The following is a 9,589-nucleotide window of genomic DNA, read 5'->3' on the forward strand; positions in this document are numbered from 1 at the left end:
TCACCAGTAGAGTTGTATCTGTAAATATTACATCTGACCCAGCAGGTATTGTTCCTGCTATTCTTATTCTTTTCATTCTTTTCTTGTTTAGTTTTAAACTTTTGCTTATTTTGTTAAGGCATAAGTCACAGTTTGATTTGATTATAGCCACAACAAAATTCAGACTAATTTTAGTAGAATATACGTGTTTAAACTTTTCGGCTTTCCTAGCCAGAAACATGGCATATCTTAATTTATTTAGGTCAGTAAGTCAATCCTTTAGTACTCCCAAATATGCTTTCATAATAAAAAATCAAAATAGAAAATAGGTTTATGTTGGGAAGCTCTTTCAGGTCACTTTTTAACCATCACCCACAGAAGCAAAGCTCATTTTTCCTATTTGCAAGAGAGTCCTACATTAAAACATACTTTATTGTATTTTAGGGTTTCTTTTTTTGTATTTTATGAGGCATAAACATGCTCATCATCATTTACCAAGGAAGGTTGCATTTGGGGGCTTGCCCTAAGCATAGGGCAAAAGCCTTATGCACAGAGATGTTAACGGAAACAAATACATCCCCTTAAGAGTAATGATTCAATGCATTAAGATATGTCAATAGAATGGAATCTTACACAGAAATGGAAAGTAATTTTGAGGACTATAATAATGTTGGAAAATATTTTCAATATGCTATGTTTTAAAAGATGTGAATTTTTTTTTTTTTGAGATGGAGTTTCACTCTTGCTGCCCAGGCTGGAGTGCAATGGCGCAATCTCGGCTCACAGCAACCTCTGCCTCCTGGGTTCAAGCAATTCTCCTGCCTCAGCCTCCTGAGTAGCTGGGATTACAGGCATGTGCCACCACACTGGCTAATTGTTGTATTTTTAGTAGAGATCGGGTTTCTCCATGTTGGTCAGCCTGTTCGCAAACTCCCGACCTCAGGTGATCCACCTACCTCGGCCTCCCAAAGTGCTGGGATTACAAGCGTGAGCCACTGTGCCTGGCCCAAGATGGGAAACATCTTTAAATGCTGTTATAAGGCAGTGTGTTCCCTGCAGGCATTTCTTCCCTATGGTTTGTGCTTCTCTGGCTTTTACTCACTGTTCCCCAGCCACGTTCACCTGTGCCGTTCCTTGCACCTGCCAGGTAGCCCCCTCCCATGCCTCAGACACTTGTGCTTGCTGCCAGGACTGCTCTTCTCCCCAACACCATGACCAAGTCCCCTGCCCGGCCTGGGGTCCTCACTGGCATCATCTCAGTGAGAGCTTCCCTGGCCGCTCCAGCTACGGTCCCGCCCCAGCCACCTTCTGGCCACCTGAGGATATATTGTCCAGTACTTCTTTTTTTCTTTCTTTCTCTTCTTCCTTTCCTTTTTTCCTTTTTTTTCTTTTTTCTTTTCTTTTTTTTTTTTTTTCTTTCTTTCTTTCTTTCTTTCTTTCTTTCTCTCTCTCTCTCCCCCCCTCTTTCTCTCTCTCTCTCTTCTTTCTTTCCTTTCTTTCTTTCTTTCCTTTCTTTCTTTCTGAGATGGAGTCTCGCTCTGTCACCCAGGCTGGAATACAGTGGCGCAATCTCGGCTCACTGCAACCTCTGCTTCCCGGGTTCAAGCGATTCTCTGCCTCAGCCTCCTGAGTAGCTGATATTACCGACACGCACCACCATGCCCTGCTATTTTTTTTGTATTTCTAGTAGAGATAGGATTTTNTTTTTGCTCTCCTCCAACTAAAACGGAACCTGGGGTGGGATTTCTGTCTGTTTTGTCCAGACCATGTGCAAGGGAACCTGGGCATATGAACAGGCTATGGATTGAAAATATACAAAAGTCATAAATACTAGAGGACCATGGACATTATTATATTGATTTTATTTTAGCTAGATTTGCTTGTCAATCATTAAGAACTATCTTGCTAGAAGCAACCCTACCCACCTGCCCTTATTTTCTTTACGATATCTACAGATAAAGAAAACCTGGCTGGCGGATAGGGGTTGCCTGAAAGAGGCTGCAGTTCTGACCGTTTCTTGGGTGGTCTCAGAAGCATCAGGACTGGACCTGCTTCCCTTGGCTGAGATTTCTCAGAAGCATCAGGGCTGGACCTGCTTCTCTTGGCTGAGATTTCTCAGAAGCATCAGGGCTGGACCTGCTTCCCTTGGCTGAGATTTAGGCGTGGCTGAGTCTTGCCATGTGGGCAGTGAGGAGGGCCCTCCATGGCCACGTCTCTCGGCCCTCACCCCACTTGTGCTGGAGGAATCTCTGGTTTCAGGTGAGTTGGCTTCCTCTCTGGCGCCATGCTGGTCTAGTGCACGTTTGTATTCATGCCTCCCAAGGTCTGGGGACTTTATGCTCATGAGGGGAGGGGAAAGGCTGACACAGAAGAGGGGAGGTCAGGGTTCCCCAGTCCTGGTGCTCATGTGTGTCACATGGGCCTCTGTAGAAATGGTCCTGGCCAGACTCATGCTGACCATCGCCCACCTTGTGCCCCACTCCCAAGAGGAGGGGTGACTGACGTGCTGGGTCTGCCATCTCCAGCCATGTCCCCAAATCTGCTCTATCAGACAAGTAATGCACACGATCCAGAGATCAAAAACATTATACATATATTCCTGGATATTTATAGCACTTCCTTTTCCTCCAGTTTTTCAAAAGTTCATTAGAAAATATTTCTTAAGAAGAGCAAAGATTTGTATTGATAGGGGATCAGCATGTGACAATGCAGAGAAACTTCCGCAAGCTCCAATCAGAATTCATCTATTTTTACTGAAGCAGAAGAAAAAAGTATCTCAGCTGACAGCAGTGCCATCTAAAAGGCTGCGGTAATCAGCTGTGCGGCAGAAAAACATCTACATCATGAGACAAGACTGTTTTTAAAGAAAATCAAGCCAGATTTTTTTTTAAAGCTGGATGAAATAAACAAATCAGAAGGCTATTTAGCTTGTTTTAAATAGCCAAGACGTCAGCATTTTTCTAGGAAAGGAAAACAGGTCTCTGAGAACACATGATGCAATGAAATGCCACAGAAAGTGTGACTGCGGCTGCGCCATCATCCGGCTCCAGGTGTGCCTGCTTACAGGAGCAGGCCCGGGGGGGAGGTGAGAGGCTGGTCTGAAGAACCACACCCATTTATTTTAGTTCCATTGTGGATACTGCATGCTGAGGCTCAGATATCACAGCTGCAAAGAACTGCCAAAAGGAACTGTCCCTCTTTATCAAGGGTATTCAGGCTTGCCCGGCTCACATGTATTTTTATTATCCAAGGAACCCCCGCCATTGTCTACTGTGTCTCCTTTCACTTCCTTGTGGGTAGGAAACTCAGCCCATAAATGTATACAGGAACCGTTCATTTCTTTAAGTTAAATTCACCCTGAGAGGAATCTCACTTATCTCAGCCTCCTGGAGCTCCTTAGGAGGTTTCCCACCCAAAATTGTGCAATGGCCACACAACACAGGATCCCCACTGGTCACTCACTGCTCCCGCCTATCTGCTCCTGCCAGCCCAGCTGCCCATGCCCTGCTCCTGGGCGAAGCCTGGCATGGGCTGGGAGTGAATGGGGTGTATGGAAGGCGAGGGGGAGCCTGCTGCAGTGGGTCCTGCCACAGCCCTCTGCTGAGGCGTGAGCATCCCTGTAGGGCAGCCGCCCGCTCCAGCCGGGGCCAGGGGCCTGCATGGGCCACTCCTTAGGCTGCATGCCCCCCACCAAGGCGTGGAGAGGGGACTCCTGGGAACTTGGTAGGAAACCAGAAAGGGCTTTTCCCAAGACTTCCTCAGCAAGAGAAATGCAATCCACTTAACTAAATTCTGCAGGGTGTGAGGGGGTGGGTAGGAGAAGTACTAGAGAAAAAGAAAGGGTTTTTATCCTTACAAGAAACATGTCTTACCTTATTCCGTAAATTAGTATGAGAATTCAAGGTTAGGTTGAACTGTTGTCAAGAAATCACATCTCTGGCGCCATGCTGGTCTAGCGCACACTTGTATTCATGCCTCCCAAGGTCTGGGGACTTTGTGCTCCTGAGGGGAGGGCAAAAGGCCAACACAGAAGAGGGAGGTCAGGGTTCCCCAAGTCCTGGTGCTCATCTGTGTCATGTGGGCCTCCTGCTATGAAATTTCTTTACAAGTGTTCTTGTTCATATAATCAATGTTCATCTTGCAGAATTTTCATTTAAAACTAGAAAAAACCCTCACTCTTCTGCCCCCATAACAGTTTGGCAAAACAAATTCTCACTGCATTTGTATTGGGAAGCTGATTCCTCTGGGTCCTATCCACTGTCTTGTGACCTATCTCTACCCAGGGTGTGGAGGGCTTCCAACCCTCCAAAGCCTCCAGTATTCCTTCGTTTGGCAGAGACTTGTCCAAGGACTGGGTGTGGACCAAGCCTCTGCTTGGCCCTGTGAGACATCAGGAATGCACAGGAGCCCTCCCCATCCCAAGATGCCCCCATGGGTGGGGGGGTGGTCACTGCAGCACTTTTTTTGCTGACATGATTGATGAACTCAGTCAAAAGGGCTAGTGAGGACTGGAAAATTCTGTAACTTTTTTTTTTCAGGAAATCATTGGCTTATCTTTACACACATGTACAAAGACACACAGATAAACATATAATTTTGCTGATTTCTTAAAAAATTTCCTAATGAGTTGTCATTTATCAAGCAGCTAATGCGCGTTCAGCCATGCATGGCATGGTCAGCACAGCAAAGTTTGTTCTCTAGGGTTTACCAATGCTCCGCTTTGTGGTAATAAACGTCAGCACACTTCCTAGCACACCGCAGGGCACCTTCTGCCCTCTCACCGGGCACAGTCAGTGTTTGGTTCACAGCTAGTGTGACTCTGCCCAGGCTGGACATTCAGATGGTCCTTCTTCATTGCCGTACTGACGCCTGGCGTCCAGCCCCAAAAGGACCTCTCTCTGGCTCAGTCTGCCTCTGTGACCTGACCTTCCACACCAGTGCTTTCTGACTCACCCCTTCATAAAAGGAATTTTAATAGCCTCTTTGAGATCAAACAGGACAGGTAAAAATAAAATATTGGGTTTGTTGTTAGCAACAGTCTTTTAGTTTTGCTGGTTTATTATCTTAAGGATTTCCTTCCATGACTTTGCTTTTATAATTCTTTCCACATCTCAAAAACTGAGGCAGAAACAGTTATTCAGGTAATTTTGACTGTTTAGTCATTCCTTAAGCTAAATGCTTCATGAAAAAGTGAGTTATCTTGCACATCTGTGTGCCAAGCTTGGCTAGTCCATTCTGTTCCTACATTTTCCTGACAAGGTAAGCAAACATTCATTTAAAAAAACATTGACAAACAGATGTAGAAATTGAAGTTGACAGCATGAAAGAAGCTAGCCTGTGCCAGCAGAAGAACCAAAGCGGGGCTTTGGGGGCCTGTAGTTTGGACATCTTCTTGCAATTGGAAACTTAACATTTCACACTGGACATTCTTCTGTCTTCCATTCTTCTCCCCAGAAGAATAGCTCAGTTGTGGCATCAGGTAATGCACCACATCTCAAACTTTGCCTTTTCTTTTACTAAAGAGAATTTTATGCCACGATAGTTATTATTATTATTCTTAGCCAGAGTTTTGCTCTTCTTTCCCAGGCTGGAGTGCAATGGCATGGTCTGGGCTCACTGCAACCTCTGCCTCCCAGGTTCAAGTGATTCTCCGGCCTCAGTGGCCTGAGTAACTGGGATTACAGGTGCCTGCCACCATGCCCAGCTAATTTTTATATTTTTAGTAGAGATGGGGTTCCATGTTGGCCAGGCTGGTCTCGAACCTCTGACCTCAGGTGATTCTCCTGCCTCGGCCTCTCAAAGTGCTGTGATTACAGGAGTGAGCCCCCAGCCCTGGCCTAGTTGATATTCTTCACTGTGACCATTAGAGTGTACTTCAGCTACTTCCACCAGGAGTAGATAATTGTTTCTACAAGTTATTCAGAAGATTCCTATACATAATGTTTTTACTAAAAATTTGTATTTTGAGACAGCAAGTACTGTAGTTTTGAGAATTTGCCAAGTCCCATTCGTGCCTATGTTTAATTTTCAACCGTTAATATCAGCTGCCAAGAAGTGTTGTTCCAATTCCCTCCCCATTTCTGGTAAACACAGAGCCGTCCTCTGAGTCACTGCTTTAACTCTCTAGTCATTTTTATGTACTTGTTTCTTGCCGTTGTCCATTCTTAACCAGACAACTGAGGTCACCTGCTCTTAAATGTGCAAAGCATGCAAGGGCAGCCTGCGTGCTAGTGCTGCGGGCTGCTTCCCCACAGCCTTCACTTCTCCTCGAAGCCAGTTGTTCTCTCTATAGGTTCCAAAGACATCACGCTGGTTTTAAAAAAGCATTTTCCATATTCAGATCACAGATGCCAATATGCATATTTTTGTTTTCAAAAGTACTTGAATTAGTCCAATAGAACCTAATTTTTTTTTAAAGTCTTGAAAGATGTTCGTTTTGCTTTAAAAATCTTCCTTGCAGGCTGTATTAGACAGGGTTTTCTAGAGGGACAGAACTAATGGAATATGCATATATATATATATATATATATTCAAGGGGAGTTTATTAGCTCTTAACTCACCTGATGACAAGGTCCCAAAATAGGCCGTCTGCAAGCTGAGGAGCAAGGAGAGCCAGTCCGAGTCCCAAAACTGAAGCACTTGGAGTCCAATGTTCGAGGGCAGGAAGCGTCCAGCATGGGAGAAAGACAAAGGCTGGGAGGCTAGGCTGGTCTAGTCTCTTCACGCTTTTCTGCCTGCTTTTTATTTTAGCCACGCTGGTAGCTGATTAGATGGTGCCCACCCAGATGAAGGGTGGGTGTGCCTTTCACAGCCCACTGACATAAATGTTAATCTGCTTTGTCCACACCCTCACAGACACACCCAAGATCAATACTGTGCATCCTTCAATGCAATCAAGTTGACACTCAGTATTAATCATCACAAAGGCCATCTTTGCTCATGTGAATTCCGGTGGTATGATGCCAAGATCTTTCAGGTGAGGTATGGCATGGGGGAAACGGTGCGTGCCCAATCTTCTGGATGCTGGCTGCTCCTGATGTATTCATTGACTTGCTATGTGATTAGGCTTATGAAAACTGAAATAAATTTTAGAACCAATATGTTTGGCTTGAGGCTAAATTAAATAAGTCCCTAAGAATGGCTTAATTGACAATTACTGCATAGTATGGCAAGTTAGTGAAGACTGCAGCTTTGGTCTCAGCATCTCTGCAGGACCAGCAAGGCAGAGGGACTCCCAACCAGGAACGCCGGTAAGCACTAGGGTGCTTTTTAAATACGATTGTGCCAACTCCTGGGTAATGTTATATGCCGACAAATAAGACGGGTGACTTGAGAAGGGAGTGCAGATGTTTCGGCATTTTCACTTCTTTCTGTTTTTTATGTGTGCTTGTATGTGTGTGTGCACTTTCTTTAGTATGAGCTTCATGCAACTAAAGCCGATGAGCATTTGCCTCGTGCTGCATTTATACTCTAGAGGGGAGAAGACTTCATGACACATAGGAATACTTGGGGGTGTCCCGAGAATCTGGGCAGTGCCAGTCACAATGACTTTTCCTACCAGTGAGATGAAGAGCTTACTTCGGAAGACTGCAAGCAACAGCTGCTTTTTAAAAATGTTCTCCTAGCTTATGATTTGTTTTTCATAATAGAGGCTGTTTACTTTGTGCTCAGCCTTTTTTTCTTCCTTGTGAACAATTTCTTTTGAAAACAAGCTGCTGTTATGGTTCTGAGTATCACGACGCTGCTGTGCTGGAAATGAGGCTTCGAGGGCATCCTGCCAAGGGGGCTGGCCTGGGCCCCAGACACCTTCATGCCTTTGGGACCAAGCTGTTGGCTGCCAATGTATATAAAGTGGCTCTGTGAGCCTCTGTGCACTTTGGAAGCTAAGCCATTTGCAGCTGAAATGATGTCCCCCCTGCCCTGGCTGGCCCCGGTGGAGAAAGGGTATCTGTGAAGATCTCTATGTTCTAGATTTCTCCTGGAGTTCAGGTTCTGGTCATCACACCGCTGCGGCCTTAGGGCACTGTTGGATTTGATGTTGCGTGCTTGCCTCATCCCCCAGCTGGTGTGTTAGCTTCTGTGCTGCAGTAACCAAGTATCACCAGCTGAGTGGTCGTCTAAACAGCAGAAAATGTTGCCTCCCAGTTCTGAAGGCCCGAAGTCTGAGGTCAAGATGTCAGCATGGTCGTGCACCCTCTGAAGGAGTTGGGAAGGGGTCTGTGCAGGCTCTTTCTCAGCTTCTGGGAGAGCTCGCAGTTCTGTGGCTTGTGGCAGCAGCAGAGCTGCAGCATCCCGGAGCTGTTCTCCCGTGTGCGTGTCTGTGTTCAAATCTCCGTTTTTATGAGGACACACAGGGCCCATCCCACTCCAGCGTGACCTCACCTCAACCAGGCACATCTGCAGGGACCCTTCTTCCATGGAAGGTCACATTTGGAGGTAGTGGCAGTTAGGACCTCAACATAGGAATTTGGGAGGACACAGCCCAGCCCATGACCATGGGTAACATGCATTTTTGTTAAAATTTAAATCAATTTGGTCTTAAGTTTTTTGGAGAATTTTGTGAAATTCTGGAGAGTATGAATACCAAAGCTGGTGACCTGCCAGTGGAAATTAGTAACTCTTGTTTTTTTGAGACAGTCTTGCTTTGTCACCCAGGCTGGATAGCAGTGGCATAATCATGGCTCACTGCAGCTTCAAACCATCCTCCCACCTCAGCCTCCCAAGTAGTTGGGACTTCAGGCACGTGCCATCATGCCTGGCTATTTTTTTGAATTTTTATTCTTAGTAGAGACAGGGTCTCACTGTGTTGCTGAGGCTGGTTTCAAACTCCTGGGCTCAAGCAATCCTCCTGCCTTGGCCTCCTGAAGTGCTGAGATTATAGTGAGCCACTGCGCCTGGACACTGTTTTCATTTTTACTAAATCTTTCATACATTTCAAAATGTACAACATTGCAAAATGGAACAGCCCAGGATAAAACATTTGGGTCTTTTGAAAGTGTCTGTCGGCGGTCAGTGTGGCGGTCAGGTGTGTCTGCCACCAGAAAATTTAGATTTCTCTGGGCCTTTCCTCTCCGATCATGAACCACATTTCATTGCTGTGTATTCTGTGAGTCAGGTCATGGCAGCCCCCTCTGTGAGAAAATGAGCCACAGAAGATAGCTATTAGCAGGAGCGGGACCAGTACTGGATTCCTGATCCATCTTTTCTTTGGTTGTCGGAAATCCACGGAATGAATAGGCTCTCTTCATCTCTCCTTCCCTCCCCTTCTCTCTTGTCTGTCCTTTCAAAGGTAAAAGAGGCACTTTAAGATTGAAGAGGCTGGGCGCGGTGGCTCAAGCCTGTAATCCCAGCACTTTGGGAGGCCGAGGCGGACAGATCATGAGGTCAAGAGATTGAGGCCATCCTGGCCAACATGGTGAAACCCCGTCTCTACTAAAAATATAAAAAACATTAGTTGGGCGTAGTGGCGTGCGCCTGTAGTCCCAGCTACCCGGGAGGCTGAGGCAGGAGAATTGCTTGAACCTGGGAGGCAGAGGTTGCAGTGAGCCGAGATCGTGCCACTGCACTCCAGCCTCGTGCCTGGCAACAGAGCGAGACTCTGTCTCAAAAA

The sequence above is a fragment of the Cebus imitator genome, unplaced genomic scaffold (genome assembly GCF_001604975.1).
Source record: "Cebus imitator isolate Cc_AM_T3 unplaced genomic scaffold, Cebus_imitator-1.0 Scaffold389, whole genome shotgun sequence".
Classification (NCBI taxonomy): Eukaryota; Metazoa; Chordata; class Mammalia; order Primates; family Cebidae; genus Cebus; species Cebus imitator.